The following is a 20023-nucleotide window of genomic DNA, read 5'->3' on the forward strand; positions in this document are numbered from 1 at the left end:
GTGACAGATAAGTACATGAAAAGGTTAACATCATTGTTCATTAGGGATATGGAGAGTAAAACTACATTGATGTATCAATACATATTTATTAAAATATCTAAAATTAATGCATAAATGTTAAATGCATATTTATAAATATATATGTGCTTTTATATATTATTATATCATATGTATACACACATACACATACATCTTTTGTGTGCTATTTGGAATGTATTATTAACAAAAGATAAAACAAAAGCAAGACAGGGAAATGTTTGTATATTGTCTACCACAGAACCAAGTGAAAGGGAAAAAGCTAGCTAAATACATAAAGAGAGATTGATCTACTTATTCTTTTTATTTAAAAACCAAAGGAAAACCATATGTTGTGATTTTCTATGGGTGAGAGGCATGGACAGGGTAGAAGTTAGACTTTTCTGATACAGCTAGTTTGCCTTTAACAGCAGTAAACACATATTTTTGAAATAAAATTATAGAAAAACTTTAAAAAATTATTAGTTATTAAAAATGTAATTAATATAAATGGAATATCTACTTTAACATTTATATGTAGAGAATTTTATTAGGTGGATAATGTTTAACTTCTATGAGAAGAGTATTAGCTTTTGATGTTTTTGCCTCTATAGTTGTAAAGGGGAATTCTCAAATAAGATCTGATCACCTTATGAACTTGTCAGCATTGCTGTTTTTATTTCTTACTTGAAGATGCAGTTATATTTTCTCCTTCTGACATTATAATTGTAGTACTTTGACATCACACAAATATTAATAACTTTAAATTATTATCTAATGTAAATATGCTTTTGTATCTAAACATTTTTTTATTTGTTTGAAGAGCATGGGTTTAGATTGTCCGGTTAACTTCCAATACTTTTAGCTCATTGAAACCACAGGAAAAGATAGTGTTCTAAAGGGCTGATAACAGGCCTTGAACGTGATTACTCTTTGTTTATTTATACTGAAAAGCATATGTTATCAAATAGGGAAGATGAGGAAGTGAGTGAGTACACCATCTCATTTATTTCATTCACTTGTTCATTTTTTTAGTCATTTAGTAATATTTCTGTGTACCTAATATGTGCCAAGTGCTCTACTGGCCCTAGAAACACAATTACGAGAAAGAACAGTTATCTTCCCTTCATTCATGGACATTTTGGTCTAATGAGGTGTATATATATTAATCATAGAATCACACAAACTAATAAAATGCACATTAACCTTATGCTCTGAAACGGAGTTCACGGAGCCATCGCTGTGGGAAAGAACCACAGGAAGGCATTTCTGAAGAATGTTATTTGAAACCTACTAGGAGTTAATTAGTCAATGAGAGGGCTACAAGATCTTTCTAGATAGAGGAGACAATATTTGCAAAAAACCACGGCCGGAGGAGTGTGGTGAATTTAAGGGCCTAAACAAAGATACATGAGGCAGCTGCATAGAGTAAGAGAGAGCATGGTACAAGATCAGACTGGAGAGGTAAAGGGGGAAGTCCATGCCTCATCCAACAACATGGTCAACATGTGATACGGGATCCCGGATGACACAATCAGATTCACTTTTTAAAAAATAGTTCTGGTTGTTCTGTGGCTATCAAGAAGGGTACAGCATCAGTGGATAAGAATAGATAAAATAACAGACTATTATAGCGTTCCCAACAAGTTGTCATGGTTCCTGGAGCTAAGAGGAAAAGATGGAAGGACCTTTATGGAATAGAGTGTTAAAGAGTTAAAATGTCCACCTTGGATTCCTTTGAACACATATTTATACTGCGGATTCTATCTGATTGGGTTCAGGTGGGCAAAGTGGGCAAATAATGACAGGTTAGCTTCTCTCTCTCTCTTTCCCTCTTCCACTCATTCCTCCCTCCAAGCATTTATTTTTCCACTAGTATTTATATTCATAATCTTTCTTGCTAAATGTCAAATATATATATTTAAATATCATGTCCTCTGTTTCATTTACTATGTAGCTAATAAAAACCTAATAGACACTAATTGTTGTCAAATTTGCCAAGAAAAGACTCTTACAAATCTTGTTAGTTTTTAACATTCTGTTCATTTTGGAGCCTATGATGTATCCCCAGCAGGGACTGTGCTTGGAAACTCCAGGGACTCTTTGGAAGAAAATATTCTTGACAGATCTCAGGTCAAACCAGAATCATCCTTCACAAAGATTGATTCTGGACACACTGTAGGTAATTGATATATTTTTATATTGCTGGAATTTATATCACTTTGTTGTCCAATTGTTCTAGATATTTTGTCCATCAAATCATGAGCATCTATAGGGATATCTGCAAAGACAGCTTGTTTTCATTATTAGATCACCAGCACAATAAAAAAGCTCATTCCTGCTTCTCCGTGTCTGAAGGCTTGGGCAATTCGCTACTGTACCTCATCTAGTGACCATAAATGTGGCTGTATTAGCCTATCAGGGAAAAAAAAAATCTCATTATTACTTTAATTTAGAGATATTTTCTCTCCTTCCACCAGCAGCCTCCCTTCCACCCTATAATAATTATTTCTATTTCATTACTGCTATTCTTCCTTCATTTTGCTTTAAAATTTCCTCTCTTTACAATCTTACTTATTTCATTATTCCCATATGTCTTCCTTCTTTATGCTATATATTTTTGGAAACATTCATTTATGTCTATTGCCTTTTAATTTTTCTCTCATCCTCTTTACTTCAAATAATGACTTACAAGAATATTTTTTACCAAAAGATTCCTGAAAAAGTCTTTCTTTTTTTGGATCCTTTGTGGCTTTGTGACAGTGAGGGAGTAGGTTGGGGGTTATTAAGGAGCATGGACCAAACAGGTACCTGGGAGAAGTATGTGGCATGTTGACAGTCTGAGATGAAGTTGTCATGATGACAATTTGGAATCTTGTCTGATTTAGATAACATTGACTTGCTTTGCTGCTTCAACTGAAAAAATAAATATTGTATATGGGTACTAAAACCACTTGCAAATTCTTAGACAAGATTAAAGGTAGATACTTAAATGTCTACGTGGGTGTTTTTTTTTGTTTTGTTTTACTTTTATAATCTGATTTACTAAACTTCTGTTCTTTAATATAACTTATTTTTTGTATCTAAAAGGAAGAGATTTGAAATACACATTAGTGTTTCTGTGAAGTAGTCAGCTTGTTAAAAGTGAAATTCAGTATTTCATTGGTCATATATATACTGTTTTGAATGTCAAGAGACTATTTATTTGCTGTGAATAATTAGCTATTTTATGGGAGAAATATCAAAGTGAAAGTGACTTATGGTGTTTTAATTCCAAATAGCCTGAGATATCTAACCTAGCCTACCAGAGTGTAGGCTATCACAAACTCTGAGTATTAAACACCCAGGAAACTGTGGGATTGTCACAGTCCTTTGGATAGGATTAATTGTCAGTGTGCTCACTGATAAAGAAGAAACAGAGAGAGCAGAACAAGAAGGTATTGCAGTAATTTTGTTAGCCCTTTATTCCACATCCTCCTGTTCAAAGTCATTCAGCAGAACTGTTACCAGCATGGATTGGTCTCTCTTGTCAGGCAAGCTTTTATGGTTGTGATGTAGCACTTTCTAACCAGATTTTCAGTGGAACTAAAGAAAGTTCACATTGGCTTTAAGAATCTTGTTATATAATGAAAGGAAAGTTTCCTTTCTTTTGGGGGGTCTATATGTTACTGTATTATATGACATGGACCTCAAAGAATAAATTATGAAAAATGTATATATTTGAAAAACCATTCACACCTGTATTCTTAAGAGTTCTAGAGACTAAAAAAAAATTGATTTGAGAGAGAGAAGGAGAGAGGGAGGAGAGAGAGAGGTAGGAAAATAGGAGGGGTAGAGAGAAGCATCAACTTGTTGTTCCATTTAGTTTTGTGTTCATTGGTTGCTTCTCATATGTACCCTGATCGGGGATGGAACCAGACCTCAGTGCATGGGATAGTGCTCTATCCATTGAGACACCTGGACAATTGTTTTCTTGAAATTTACAGAATGATTATTGGACAGTGAGTGGGAATTCATGGAAATTTTTTTATCTGAAAATTAGATGCATTTATGGAACAGATAAAGAAATGACATTAAACTTCTGGATAACTTATTTTAATAATTCATATTATAAAAGAAGCCATTGTTAATGGCTTAATTGCAAATGATGTAGTAAATATTATATTTTAATAATTTATTTACCAAATTGACTTTTAAAAAACATCAATAAATATATTCAAATTAATTAAGTGATTAAGGGAATCTTTATTTGTGGCACATAAGTTTCTGTGCAAGTTTTCTGAAGTAATGTTCTGAGGACAATAAGGAGAAATTTCTAGCTTTAAAAACTGTCTCATTGCTAACTATCAATGTTAATATAAATGTTGCTATTCAGAAAATATTTAGAAGCTATTGCGTTACAGATTTTAAGGTACTTATTAAGGCACTTATTAAGGTACTTATTAATAAAGGTGATTTTTCTTCCTTTAATAACCCCAACCAACACTGGTCATTGTTTCCTAGGACTGCAAATTTATTATTTTGTTTCTGCTGTTGATAATTACAGCTGATAATATTATATGTGGAGAAGAAATATAATTTTTAAAAAGCTGCATAAGAGAAAGTAGGTTTTATATTGTTTCTCTCTTTAAAGACATTCTAAAAAGTGATGCCTCAAAATTATTGACAAGGTGATTTTTAAGCCAAACAAAATGTTGCCAAATCAATCCAGGCAGCCTTTTCTTAGAATGTGATGAGTAGGTCTCTATTATTTGTGTTTTATTCTTCTAATTGCTCAATCTGCATACTTAAATAAAAAGGTAAAAAAAGGAAAAATAAAAACTTCCTGTATTTGTCTATCTGGTTACTACATTTGATCCATTTTGTTAATAAATTATTTTATTAACAAATGAAGGAGATTGAAGTAGTTGCAGTACACCTCTTATGGCAATATTGACTATGAATTTCTTGGCATATAAAAAATAGCATTTTAAACAAATTTTTTATTTTTTATTGGCAGTTCTGAAATTTTTGCAAATCATTTTGTAATTGGAAATATATTAGAAATTTTTGTAATTAATTTAATGGAAAACCTAAATGGACCTGACAAGAAGCTATTTATTTGGTGTGAATATATATTTTATGGCAGAAATATTAATATGTTTGATTATGGCATAGTGTCCCAGACCTCTATGGGTAGTTCTATGTAATATGTATATGGTATATAAACCATATTACATTTCTATAATCCATTTATTTTCTGTGTCTGAAGTCCATTTGGCCACTGGGGGTTTGGATAAGGATCATTTACCTATGATGTTAACATTTAAATTTAAGTCTACCAGTTATCTTAGAAAAATGTCAAAGAAGTTCTAGTCCGGTCTGATTACTTTCAAACATAATACCTATGTTATATAGCATCTTTCATTAATTCTTTAGCAAACCTTCCTTCTTATATTTGCAAACAACTATTCAGCAAACACTATTGAGCTCTAAGGCACTTTGCTGTGTGCCGAAGAAGCACAATGTCTGTGCCCTCAAGAAGCTTAAAAATATGGATAACAACTGAAAACACGGAATGATTGAAGCATGTAGAAGATTCAGAAATATAGTATAGAATAGGGGGTGATAAGGCGATGGTTCTTCCTGGGCATGGAGATGTCAGGAAATGGACAAATGGGGCAGGTGGAAAATTAGAGAAAGCTTCTTAGAGAATGCAATATAGTGTTCAAATTACAGCACAGTTAAAGGGAACAGCCTGAGCATGAAACAGATGTGAGAAGATACACAGTGTTTGCATAGAAGGACAAGTAATTGTATTGCAAGGAAATTATGGGGAACATGGTGGGAAATGTGGTCAGAGAAATATGCAGTGATCAGATCATCAAGGTCCTTGATTGCCACACTTGGACATTATTCTGTAGATAATGGGAAACTATTGAAGGGTTTATGGAGGTCAGTGCTGTGATCCATTTGGTATTTTTAAAAGCTCTCTTCTGAAGCCTTGTAAAAATGGACCAGATGGGAACAAGACAGAGATCATTTAAGAGAATAATGCAATTAAGGAGACAGATGCCATAATCTGTAGCATGGGCTTTTGATTCTAATTTGTCAGAACATAGCTTCCTGCCTTTCCCTTTATTCCCTATTTCTTCCTTCCCTCAACTTCTCTCTCCCTCATTCCTTTCTTCTCTTCTATTTTTCCCTAGAAATATATTATGGTCATAGTGATACTATCTCCTCATATACCTTCAAGTCTAATTAATGTTTGTTTAAATAATTTTGTGTTTGTATCTCAGTATCATTCTAGAGTTAACTATTTATTGTTGTTGTTTTGGCACCTTGTTGCAACACTTTTCATGCTTTTTTTTTTTTCTTTTTTGGGGAATGTCTTTAGTGTCTGTTCAATATCCTCAGTCTTACTGTTTACTGAGCCACTCATTTGCATGACTAAATCCTGTTCCTTATCATCATTCAGAAATGTCCCACAACTGAAATCGTAACTTCCTATTTAAAACTCTAACTGCAATCTTCTATAGCTCCAACTTTCCTCCAAGGATGCCATTTAGGGTGACTCTTAGAAATGCTATTCCCTTTGTCTTCTGTGTGAGCACACTCTAGAAATATAATATGAGTGACATCCCCTGGAGTAGAGCAAAGGAAGCACTAACTTTCTTGCTTCAACTAGACTTGTTTTTTGGTGTTATAAAGCTTCAATCCTTTGAGGCTTCCCTTGTCTTTTAACCCATCTGTTCTTCCAACTTGACTTAATTCCCTATGGATTCCAGACCCATGTGAGTATTACTACTCTCACTATTATGAGAGCTCTCAAACTCCTGTTTAGCTTTTTTACTACCACATTTACTACTAAACAACCTTCTCAGTTCCTATACCTCACTGTTAAGCATTTCTATAGGATGTCACATAATCACTTTATTAGAGCTTCTAACTTATGGTCTTCTGTATTTATTGAGTTTTTTCTATACCAAATTCCCACATCATTCTCAAATCCTTTTGCTTGAACTTAGACACATACCGGTACATCTCCCATAAAATAGAACGCTTCATCTTCTCCACTAACGCACTCTCAATTTGCCTTCTCCATCACTATAAATATCACAGTCTAGCAACTATTTCCTTAATTCAAAACCTGTACGTTTTATTGATTCTTATCTTTATCTCTTCGCTATCTAGGCAGTCAACAAATCCTTTGTACTATCCTCAAAAGAACACAAAGCTTGCCAGTTTTTTTTTCCTTTTGTTACATTGTTTTAGCCAAATCACCATCCTCACTCACTTGGATTAATATTATAAAATTTCTACTTTGTTTTTTTAATACCAGTTTTCCCCCCTTACATTTGATTATCTTTTACATAACAGCTGGAATGATCTTTTTATAATATATATCAAATAATATCCTCTTCTTGCTTTAAACCTTTCAATGAATTCCCATCATCTATTTTATCATGGCTTTCAGAATCCTCAAGATGCATGTGGCTGCGTCTCTAAGACCATTTTATATTATGGTCCCTCCAACCTGGTGCCTACTATGCTCAGGCTTCACTTGTCCTCTGCTTATTTGTGGATTTTTTGCTTCCACTTGTCTGTCTTATTTTCTCCTACATGCAAACCTTATAGAATAGTACTACACTTAGTAGGCACTCAATAGCACATGAAACAAATCATTAAAGTTAATCTTATTAACTGTAATAAGAAGTAAAATCAGTAAATGAATTAACTCTACCATGGTTTCTAGTTGAGAAAAGAAAGTAAATAATTTTTTTTCTAACAAAGAGCTAGGAGTAATTTTGCTTTTTAGCTTAGAGTTTGATTAGCACAGAAAGAAGAGAAACTCAAAGTAGAATTTTAAGCTTTTTTTTCTTTTGAAAGATAAAATAAAAAGGAAAGGTTTGGCTAACTTGATAAATTCTATAGTGCAAACCTCTGAAGGATCATAAATGTTTTTTTTTAAGATCCCCCAATTTTTTTTTCCTTCCTAGAACATTAAAAGAAGGCATTTATAGATACTCTGAAAATTTGGCAACACCCTTACTTTATACTATAATGGTCTGTCACTACTAAGAAAGAAAAAGAGAACATTCATTTTTTTGTTTTTTTTCTTTGTTTGTTTGTTTTGTTTTATTTTTTGTTTTTTGTATTTTTCTGAAGTTGGAAATGGGGAGGCAGTCGGACAGACTCCCATATGCACCCGACCGGGATCCACCCGGCACGCCCACCAGGAGGCGATGCTCTGCCCATCTGGGTCGTTGCTCTGTTGCAACCAGAGCCATTCTAGCACCTGAGGCAGAGGCCATAGAGCCACCCCCAGCGCCTGGGCCAACTTTGCTCCAATGGAGCCCTGGCTGCGGGAGGGGAAGAGAGAGACAGAGAGGAAGGAAAGGGGGAGGGGTGGAGAAGCAGATGGGCGCTTCTCCTGGGTGCCCTGGCTGGGAATCGAACCTGGGACTCCTGCACGCCAGGCCAACGCTCTACCACTGAGCCAACCAGCCAGGAGAGAACATTCATTTTGATGAAATGAAAGATCATTCAAATGAGTTACTTTTCATCATGTAGCTTAGTTGGTTAAATGACTAAATTTTTTACTTTCTCTATGGGGACTGATGAATCACCTAACTGATGAAAGATACATATTTTTTCTTCTTTTAATAGTATATTATGATTCATATACTGAAATACAGTTGTTAATATTGCTACATTATCACATTAATTTGATTGATATTGATAATAACAATGATTATTTTTGTACTTAATGAGCACTTAAAGTGATGAAAGTTTGTTATCCCAAAAGATTTCTAGTTTGGACATGCATATATATATTTTCTCTGAAAACTTCATGAGGACAAGAATTTTGTTCCATGTCTTCTTTGAATATGTGTAAAAACTTAGCATCATGTTCAAATCAGATCTTACTGGGCAAACATAAAATATAGTTCATGTACAGTGTAGGTTAAAAATTGATCCAGTTTCTTATTTTGAGTGCTCCCATACAAGCAGAATAAAAACCCCTCAAAAATACCTACATCTACTCCCTGCAACCTATAAATATGCGATATTACCTAGCAAGGGGGAAATGAAAGTTGTAGATGAAATTGAGATAGTCAATCAGTTAAAAATCAGAGACCATCATGGATTATCCAGATGGGCCCAATGCAATCATAAGGCTCCTTAAATGGGGAAGAAGAAGGTAGAGAGATGGCATTCTAAGAAAGACTCAACGGTGCTGACCTTGAACAGGGAAGGGGTCGTGAGGCAGGTAATGCAGGCTGCCTCAAGAAGCTAGGAAAAGCAAGAGAACACACCTCCCCAGCTCCTCTGGAAACAGTGCAGCCCTGCCAACACCTGGACTGTAGGTGGCCAGTGGACTCATTTGGTATTCCTGACCCCCAAATTGCAAAATAATTAATTTTTATTGTTTTAAGCTGCTAATCTTGGAGTAATTTGGTAAAGCAGCAATAGGAAACTAGTACAATTTCCCTTTTGCTTTTCTTCTCAGAAATAAAAAATAAAAGAGCACTTCAAGGAAGGAAAGTGGATTATTTGTACGTGTACCTCTGAGAGCTTTTTACTTAGCAATGGCATTTAAATTGTTTCCAAGCTGTTTTTGTTTATTTGAAGACTTTTTTGTGTGTGACAGTGACAGAGAGAGACAGAGAGAGGGATAGGTAGGGACAGGAAGACAGGAAGGGAGAGAGATGAGAAGCATCAATTCTTTGTTGCGGCACCTTAGCTGTTCATTGATTGCTTTCTCATATGTGCCTTGACCAGGGAGCTACAACAGACCAAGTGACCCCTTGCTCAAACCAGATGAACCTGTGCTCAAGCTGGCAACCTTGGGGTTTCAAACCTGGGTCCTCCACATCCCAGTCTGCCACTCTATCCATTGTGCCACTGCTTGGTCAGGCTGTTTATTGTTAAGACTCTTTAGGTCACATATTATGAGAACACAAAGAGAAACTTAGACAATGTAATTTAATTACAAACTTCAAGTTACCTGTTTTTAATATCCACATTAACTTACTATCAGAGGAAGAAATATATAAAAACAGATACACCAAGAAACTAATCATCTTGATTTTGCCAAATTAGAATATATAGCTGTTTTACAAATGCTGGGCAGCAGTTTCTCTTTTTAACAAAAGAAAAATGATGAAAGGCAGTTTATATTTGGGCTGACAGAGGGGGTACTTATAATACTTAAGAGAACAAATAATTTTAAAGCATTCTTAAATGCATTTAAACATTTTTTAGCATTGATTTGAGAGAGAGAGAGAGAGAGAGAGAGAGAGAGAGAGAGAGAGAGAGATGAATCAACTCACCATTCCAATTATCCATGCACACATAGATTGCTTCTCATACGTGCCCTGACCAGGGATCACAGCCTACACGTGTGCCAGGACGATGCTTTATCCACTGAGTCAACTGGCCAGGGCCCCATTTTCAAATATTTTAAAAGAATATATTTAGGAGGAAACAATTTATGTACTAATTATGATCATTCTTATCTGTCCATTATATTAAATACCTACTCAATATTTACTAAGAAACGTTTATCAAAGTTTGATTTTCTAGATCTACAACCAAGTCTAATTTAAGCATACAGTGCCAATTTAATGGAAACAGTAAATTTACAGAATAAAAGTATAGGTGGTTTGAAATGTACCCTCATTTTGGCAATATTATGTCTCCTCATTCAAATAATTTTTATTGATTTGTCATGTATCAGACATTTATGTTGAGAACCCAGATTATATATCTTCATTCTTTCATCACTACTTTACTAAAGCTGGTGATTTAAGCATGTATTCCCTAAAGTGGGCTGCATTCTCTCTTCTGAAATTGTGAGCACATTGTTCCTTATTGGGAAATATGCATATGCAGAACTTCAGCCAGCCGCTGCTTTCACGCATTGGTGGGTTTCTTCATTACTTCAGTTTAGAAGTCTCTTCTTTAGAAAGCTTTCCATGACAGTTTCTCCTGTGCTACTTTGTACACTTTGTAGGCTCCTGCAACCCAAATTTACTCTTTTGTGGCATTTATCCCAGTATGTTGAAATTGTCTTTTTGCTTGTCTTCCTCCTTCAATTTCTGTAAGCATCCTTACAAAAAAAGATAATGCCCTGTATGTTATTGTTTCTCTGATGCTTATTAGTACAGTGCTGATATATAGTATGTTTTGGTTATTTATTTATTTATTTATTTATTTATATTTTTCTTAAGTTAGAAGTGGGGAGGCAGTCAGACAGACTCCCCTATGTGCTGGACCAGGATCCACCAGGGGGCGATGCTCTGCCCATCTGGGGCATTGCTCCACTGCAATGGGCACCATTCTAGTGCCTGAGGCAGAGGCCATGGAGCTATTTTCAGCGCCCGGGCCTACTTGCTTCAATGGAACCTTGGCTGTGAGAGAGAAAGAGAGAGATAGAGATGAAGGAGAGGGGGAAGAGTGGAGAAGCAGATGAGTGCTTCTCCTGTGTGACCTGGCTGGGAATTGAACCCAGGAGTTCCACACGCTGGGTTGACGCTCTACCACTGAGCCAACTGGCCAGGGCTATAGTAAGGTTTTAGTAAACAGTTACTAAATAAATGAATCAATGACTATGTGAAAGACATATAGAGAAAGAAATATTGAGAAAAATCAAAGAAGAGTTTATCCTTTAATTTTTTTTTTCTTCTGAGCTTATAGCTTCAGAGCTGGAAATTTAGAAAGCATGTTTCGAGGATTCTGTTTTCCAAGGCTAAACATTGAGCTTTATTTTGTTTTTAAATTTTGTCTTACTTCTTTTTTTCTATTCATTTTTACTTAAAATATGTTTAAAGGGCACTACTGAAAAGTTTTATTTTTAAAAATAACTTCTTTCTTCACCTTAAATAATTTCACAAATAATAAGTTAGAACAAAATTTAATGAAAATCTAGTTTGTAAGTTCTTGGTGAAGATCTATTCCACAAAAATCTCACTTTCTGTTAAAAAAATAAAAATCTCTTTTCTTGGATCACATCTCATAACTTCATCTTTTTATAGATATACAATGCACTTATAATTCTGAATTAAGTTAGAATGTGCTTAGTAAATGATTTTAGATTTATGCTTTTATAATAGATAATTTATATAGTAATTAGACAATTTCAGCATAGGAAGTAACTTCAACTCATGTACTCCAAAACCTGATAGTACAGATGAGGAACACTGGTCCAACTTCTGCAGTGACTGCCCAGGTGACTTCAGGGGAGAGTCGAACTTCCAAAGCCAACCTCCTGATCCCATGAATGTTCGCATTACCCCTGAATGGCACAGTGCTATCATTTCATGATACTTTGGCGAGTCTAAATGTCTAATCGAAAGCATGACCTGAGCTTTGAAGCCACCACATAGAGGATGAAAAATGAGGGACAGAAAGAATGCTTACAAATTCTTGACACACCACAGTCTATTCCAGTGTTCTGCCACTGATAGAGAGAACACTGCCTGCCCATTTCTAAACACAGATGCTTAAGGCTTTCCTTAGGGAACTTAGGTATGGGGGTATTTTATCACCATCATGGACTCCATACTAATGATTGGCAAATCTGAGTATTTTCTGGTTCTTGGTCTCCAAGATGAACTCAGGTTCTTGATCATGTTCTTATGGAAAAGGGATGGAAATGGCATAAAATGATACATTTCCTGCACTGTCCCACAGGTTAGCACTGGCTGTGACTACAAGCTTTCGAAATTTGGCTAGTCTAAATTGATATGTGCTAAATATACACTAGATTTAAAGCCTTAGTGAGAAAATGTAAATTTAAAGTATATTACTTTTTAATATAAATTACATGTCAAATTGATTATATTTTGGATATATTGGGTTAAATAAATTATTAAAATCATTTTTGGCCTGGCCACTTGGTTCAGTGGATAGAGCATCACCCAGGCATGCAGATATACAAGGTTTGATCCTGGTCAGGGCACACATGAGAAGTGACCATTTGCTTCTCTTCCCCTTCTCTCCTTCTTCCTGTCTTGCAGCCAGTGGCTCAATTGGTGTGAGCATAGGGGAGCTGAAAATGGCTCAGTTGATTTAAGTATCGGCCCCAGATGGGACTTGCTGGGTGGATCCTAGTCAGGGCGTATGTGTGAGTTTGTCTCTATCTCTCCTCCTCTTATTTAAATTTTTTTTTCTCCTGTTTAGTTCCCATTTTTCAATGTGGCTACTTAGAAAACTTCAAATTATATAGGTGATTCTTACAAACATTTTTATTGGGCCTTTCACCTTTAAGGTCAGATGAAAACTCCTATATCTTGGACTGGTACCGAGACTTTCAGTCACCAGACCATGCTGACCATCACCTACATACCAGGTAGCATTCCTGGTTTATTCAGAATGGATGACCACTCTGGGGCTCTAGACACATTCATACATGTTTCTGAATGGAAATTTAGAAGATTTATAGGCTTGTGTAATAAAAATAGCAATGATTCTCCACTCCCTCTGCCCAGTTCTCTGTACCATATATATATATATGGTATATATAAAGTAGAAAAGTTACACCCACTTAAATGTTACAAGAATTACAGTTCTCTCCTACTTCAAAGGTAGAAGGAGCATCTCTCCAGGCCTGAGGGTGAAAATTATGAGGTAAAGAGAGGCATTATTATGTAAGTCATAAAAATTGACTTTTATGAACAGCAGGCAGTTTATGGTTTTATTCATTCAAAAGACTTTCTCCAAATACAGTTCCCAAAGGTTAGAATAAAGTTTGAGTTTGAAATACTTTTCAGTGCTCACTTCCTTTTTAAGGAGATCATACTGTTCTGGATGCTGATCACATACAGAAAACAATATGGTCTCTGCCTTCTAGGTGATCTATTGTAGAACTTGATAAATTATTAAATCAATATTCTATATTACAGAATAGTGTTGCCATAAATATTACAGTGACATAGGCAGTATTTTTTTCATATCAGCTTATAAGGAATTTGTTAATTTTCCTAGTAATCATTGAAGACACTAATAAAAAACAAAGAATTTTATTGATGAATTGGGAAGAATAACTATTGGATATTAAGAGAACTTAGGGAAATGAACATCAATTTGATAACATTTTTGAGCTTCTGTATGAAATACACCTAAGAATTTCCATGTTGGGAAACAGAAGACAAAAACAGGCCAACAAATGTCACCCTATATTTTCAGGATTCTTCACTCAAAAATAATTTTTTAAATGCCACATTCAATGATTAGAAAAGTAAGAGAAAAAAATCAACTAAATCAATCAGAATCTAAACCCTAAGCTCTTGACTAATGTTTGTGTATGTAAAATGTGCAGAGAAAAGTAATATATTGTGATGTTAGCCAAGGAGTAATCACTGCTGTCATGGAATGTCTTGATTAAAACCAAAAGTGTATATTGACTAGAATATTGGTCCTTAAATATTAGGAAACACAATTGAAAAAATCCAATCTGATAGATGAAACACACATATATTTTAGATCATTATTTCTAAAACATCTTGAAGAATTTATGATGTTTTTTATTCTGGAATTTCAGCGAAAGGACATCTCACCTTTTTTTTTCTTTCTTTCTTTTTTTTTTTTTCTCATCATATTGAAATTTTGAGTTTCCCAGAATGGAAAGATATAATAAATCTCTAAACTAGAGCTGCCGGGATGGGAGGAAGTATTAATAAAATCCCTAATGGGAGATCTACCAACTTCAATTTTGGCAGACCTCTAAGGGAGGCATGTAGGTAGTGAAACTAGAATTGGTGATCTATTAATAGATCCTGGCTACTGGTTGAGAACCCCTACCCTACAGACATAATTTAAAAGTGTTCTGAAGTCTCTTAAAATAGACTGTCCTAGCTTCAGACTAACTTCAGGCTTAGACTAGCAGAGAAGTTAGAGGGACACTCACTGGTCCTGTTCCGACCAAGACACTCCTTCACAAGAAGAGGTGAGGGGCCAAGGATTTACGCCCATGCAGACTCAAGATCCCACCTCCTGCACATTTATACAATACTTCAAAGATAGAAAACTAGGAATCCTTACCCAAGCAGCCCCAGCCACTGTCAAGGTTTACTCAGGTCTTCCCCAGCCCGGTCTCCAGGGAAGACCTTGTTACTGTGGGTTCTCACCCCTGGGCTCAAGAGGTAGTTCAGGAGCCATATGCTCCCTGGCAGAGAGGTGGAGACAAAGACAGTTGCAGCATGGCATGTGGTGGTGAAAGAGAAGGACAAAAGGTAGAAGGAGACTGTCCTCTCTCTGAAATGGTAAATAGGAGTAGACCAGAAGTATTGCTGTACTGGGATACACTTTTAGATAAGAATAAGACAACCCACAAAATAGAAATTAATTAAAAGAAAAATTATTTTGGCCTAACTAGATGGTGGTGCAGTGGATATAATATTGGACTGGGATGCAGAAGACCCAGGTTGGAAACCTTGAGGTTGCCAGCTTGCGCATGGGCTCATCAGGTTTGAGTGTGGGCTCACCAGCTTGAGCAGTGGGTCACTGGCTTGTGTGTGGAATCATAGACGTGATCCCATGGTTACTGGCTTGAACCCAAAGGTCACTGGCTTGAACCAAAGATTGCTGGCTTGAGCAAGGGGTCACTGGTTTGGGTGGACCCCCCCAGTCAAGGCATATATGAGAAAGCAATCAATGAACAACTAAGGTGCCACAGTGAAGAATTGGTGCTTCTCATCTCTCTCCTTTCCTGTCTGTCTGTCTATATCAGTCCCTCAATCTCTCTGTCTCTCTCACTAAAAAAAAAGAAAAAGAAAAAGAAAGAGTAAAGTATTCTGAAATATTTCTCCAAATAAAGGCTTGGATTCTTTGCCAATATTATTTCCGAGTATTGATGCTTGTCGTTTCATAAACAAGGCGTGTTAAAGACATTTCAGATTTTAGAACTCATTCCCCTCTTCAAACTTTATGTATAAATATGGAATAAGAGAGAGAAACAGAGGATCTACATTTAAAAGAATGAAAATATTATTGACATTAAAATTTTATCAGTGGCAATGAATACTCAAATAAAATGAATCAATACCTTCAAAGTTACAAGGTAAAAAAGATATTTAACTGCAGTGCATTTTATATTATGCAAACAACACCTTCAATCATGCATTAACTTAGTGTAATATTTATTCACCCTATATGAATAAAAAATATTCAAGGATTTGTTAGGAAAACAAAAAAGAAATCTTAGAAAAAGAAATATATGAAATGCAGCTAACAATAGTGCTAAGTACGTCCATAAGGGAATAAATCAAAAATATAAGTGAGAGAATTTGTTAGGCACTGATATTTGGGAGGTTCCTCCTCAAAAAAAAAGTTATAGTGCTACATTATTTTTATGAATCCAATAATTCTTCTCAGTCGATATTTAAAAACAATTACTGTGTTACTCTTTTTAATTTCAAATCAACCTATAATGGCCTAAATATTGTAACAAAAAGAATATGAATAATCAACTTTCATAATGTAAAAATGAAATTACACCTGATTTTTTTTATATGAGGGAGGAGGAGATACAGAGAAAAGGTCGACTAATTACCTCATCTTTCATAACAGGAAGAAGGTAGATATTGACTGTATTGATACCTTTTCAAAATTGGCATTTAAACATATTATTTACATTCAGAAAGAGAATGAATCAAGAAAGGAAAATATATCTAAAATATTAAAAGGAAAGAGAGGAGATGTGCTAGATAATTTTTCCTAAAATTTTAATTATTTTTTAAGCAAGAGACACAGAGAAGGACAGACAGACAGGAAGGGAGAGAGATGAGAAACATCAATTCTTCGCTGGAACACCTTAGTTGTTTATTGGTTACTTTCTCATTTTGCCTTGACAGGGCCAGGGGTGGGGGGGTGGGATGCTACCATTGAGCCAGTGGTCCCTTGCTTAAGCTAGCAACCTTGAGCTCAAGATAGCGACCTTGGGCTTCAAGCCAGCTACCTTTGGGCTCAAGTCAGCAACCACTGCATCATGTCTATGATTCCACTCTTAAGCCTGGGACCCTGCGCTCAAGCAGGCGACCTCAGGGTTTCATACCTGAGTCCTCTGCGTCCCAGGCTGATGCTCTATCCACTGCACCACTGCCTGTTAAGGCCTTAATTATTTTGTATGTAGTATCTAAAGGTGTTAAGTTATTTAACAGAGTGCATGGGAAAGTTCATTTAATTTTGGGGGGATTAAACCATTACATAACTTTAGATACATGTTGAACAGTGTGAAATTTCAAATAAATGATCATTATTTAAGATAGGTATGAAACCCAGAGTGAGAAAACTCAATGTTTTCATTGGCTAGGCTTTAGATTGGATTATGATAAAGGCAGTAAACTTCTTATCATAGAAATTGAAAACAAATGTTTCACATTTATTTCTAACACTGTGAAGAACAATGCCATAATGATTTCAAAGGACATTGGGTGGCTCAGAAAAATGATGTATAAACAGTAACAGGTGATGGCATTTTTGGAAACTTGATATCATACCTACAATCTCATGTTTTAGCTTTTGTGTATAATCAATGCTATAAATACTTTCTATGATTAATTCCAAAATTTTGTTTCTTTTAGAAAAATTAAATCAAAGGAAACTTTTAAATTTTGATATTCTTGATTGGTTTGCATTTGATATTGGCTATATTTAATTTCATTTTATTTAAGTTTGGAGGCATAAGTGCTGAAATGTGCAGCATGGTATTCTTTACTTTATGATTGAAACACAAATTTTTGGACATTGAAAATATTGTGAGTCAATCTACTCTTGGAAGTTTGTGAGCCAAACTTTGCAGAGGTGTAAATTAACTTTGGGTGCTTACTCCAGATAAATTTATTGAAAATTAATAATAATTATATGAATCACATCTCCTAATACATTTTTATCAAATAAGGTGACATTTAACTTCTTAACCAAACACCCAGTATGTAAGCTATCTTAAACTTGTGAACAGGTGTTTTAAATAGTTTGTATGGGATTTGGAATTGACACACATTTTCCTATGAAAATAAAGTTATGACTTATGTTTGCATAACTGGGCCAGCCCATAAAAGTCTATTTAATCTACAAATTAGTGTCTAAGTTATAGCGCTGGCAGGTTTAGAACTGGTAGTTGGGGATGGGGGGGTATGCTTGTAGTTCACGGGGGATAAGAAAAGCATTTGTTTATTTTTCTGTTTTGTTTTTAAGTGAAAGGATGACCTACATAAAATAATGAGATAAATTTTGCCTTCAAAACTTTCAGACTCTGTAGGCATCTCAACTTTTTTCTTTTACAACATTTTTCTCTTTACTCAAACCTCAGTCTTAATTGACTCTACATTTTAGGAATTGGAGACCAGGAAAGATATAGAGTAGCACAGCACCATTTTACAGCATGTTCCAAATTCCAAAATTATTGCTTACTATGTCCCCTTTGAGCCTCCTTCATTCATATTGTGGGATGACCTCACTGAAATGTTGGAAGAAATTAGTATTGATTAAATTAATTTATTTTAAGTTATATATCAGGGGTCCCCAAACTTTTTTCACAGGGGGCCAGTTCACTGTCCCTCAGACCGTTGGAGGGCCAGACTATAAAAAAAACTATGAACAAATCCCTATGCACACTGCACATATCTTATTTTAAAGTAAAAAAACAAAACGGGAACAAATACAATATTTAAAATAAAGAACAAGTAAATTTAAATCAACAAACTGACCAGTATTTCAATGGGAACTATGCTCCTCTCGCTGACCACCAGTGAAAGAGGTGCCCCTTCCGGAAGTGTGGTGGGGGCCAGATAAACGGCCTTAGGGGGCCGCATGTGGCCCGCGGGCCGTAGTTTGGGGACCCCTGTTATATATGATAGTGTCTCTCTCTCTCTCCCTCTCTCTCTCTTTCGATTTTATTTATTCATTTTAGAGAGGAGAGAGAGAAAGAAAGAATGGGGAGGAGCAGGAGCATCAACTCCCATGTGTGCCTTGACCAGGCAAGCCCAGGGTTTTGAACCGGCAACCTCAGCCTTCCAGGTCAATGCTTTATACACTGCACCAGCACAGGTCAGGTCATGATAGTCTCTTAATATAAATCTTATCTCCTTGCTATTTTATGTCTCATCCTCAAATAGTTTTAAGCCGAGTTTGAGTTTAATGATACACTATTTCAGAGAAGGTAATGAGGTTCAATGCCAAGTTCATTACAATAAAGCAGGGTTTTTATACTTTACTGTATTTGGAATAAGGGCTCATCTTACAGAATCTGATTCTCTTTCTTCTCTTTCCTTTGTTTTTATTTTAACCACTTATATTTGTTTTTCACAACATATTTTTCTTCTATTTCTAAACAAACTTTTTAAAGTAAAAGTTGATATTTTATTTTGTTTTTTAAACAACTAGTGGTTTACAGTGAAAATAAAGTCATATTAAAGGGATTCAGTGTATTATAATGAGAGTCATAATCTACTGATTTTTGCAATAGCTAGAAATACACCTTCAAATGAGTGTCTAATGGTCTTTCAAGTCACTTCTAAGTAATATTCCTTCTATTATCCAAATCTATAATCATGTAATTTCTAGTCTTAACAAATCTTATGTTCACCTGATTTAAAAAAAAAATACCTAAAATTAGGCCAATTCCTGGATTTGTTTCATGGATTCTGCTCTTCGGTCTCTCAGTTTGTCCTCTTCTGAGAGGACACTTCACATACCTTCTCTTTCACTTTTTTTTCTATAGTGTGGACCTCATAGAAATGATTAAAGACATGCACTGTAAGAGACGGAAAGTCTTTGGACAGACTTTTCAGCCATTTCCCTGAGATAGTCAAACTGTTTGGCTTTAGTTTCTTAGCAATTTTGACAAAATAGGTTTTAAGTTTATTTAATTCCAGACGTAACTTTTTTTTTCTTTAATCAGCTCAGTGAAGAATATTGTATGACAATTCAAGGATTCCATTAAATTCCATATTCTGAAAGAATTTACATTATTCCACTTTTTTTTGTAAAATCAGCTCTTTCATGAGAGTAAATAAATATTGGT

At 35.1% G+C, this 20023-nt stretch overlaps 1 protein-coding gene across 5 annotated transcripts in view; it reads left to right on the forward strand.

Annotated features, from left to right (window-relative positions):
* SOX5 (SRY-box transcription factor 5) overlaps positions 1-20023 on the forward strand; it is a 1089507-nt gene that overhangs the window by 617795 nt on the left and 451689 nt on the right. The window lies entirely within an intron of this gene.

This window comes from Saccopteryx leptura, chromosome 1 (assembly GCF_036850995.1).
Source record: "Saccopteryx leptura isolate mSacLep1 chromosome 1, mSacLep1_pri_phased_curated, whole genome shotgun sequence".
Classification (NCBI taxonomy): Eukaryota; Metazoa; Chordata; class Mammalia; order Chiroptera; family Emballonuridae; genus Saccopteryx; species Saccopteryx leptura.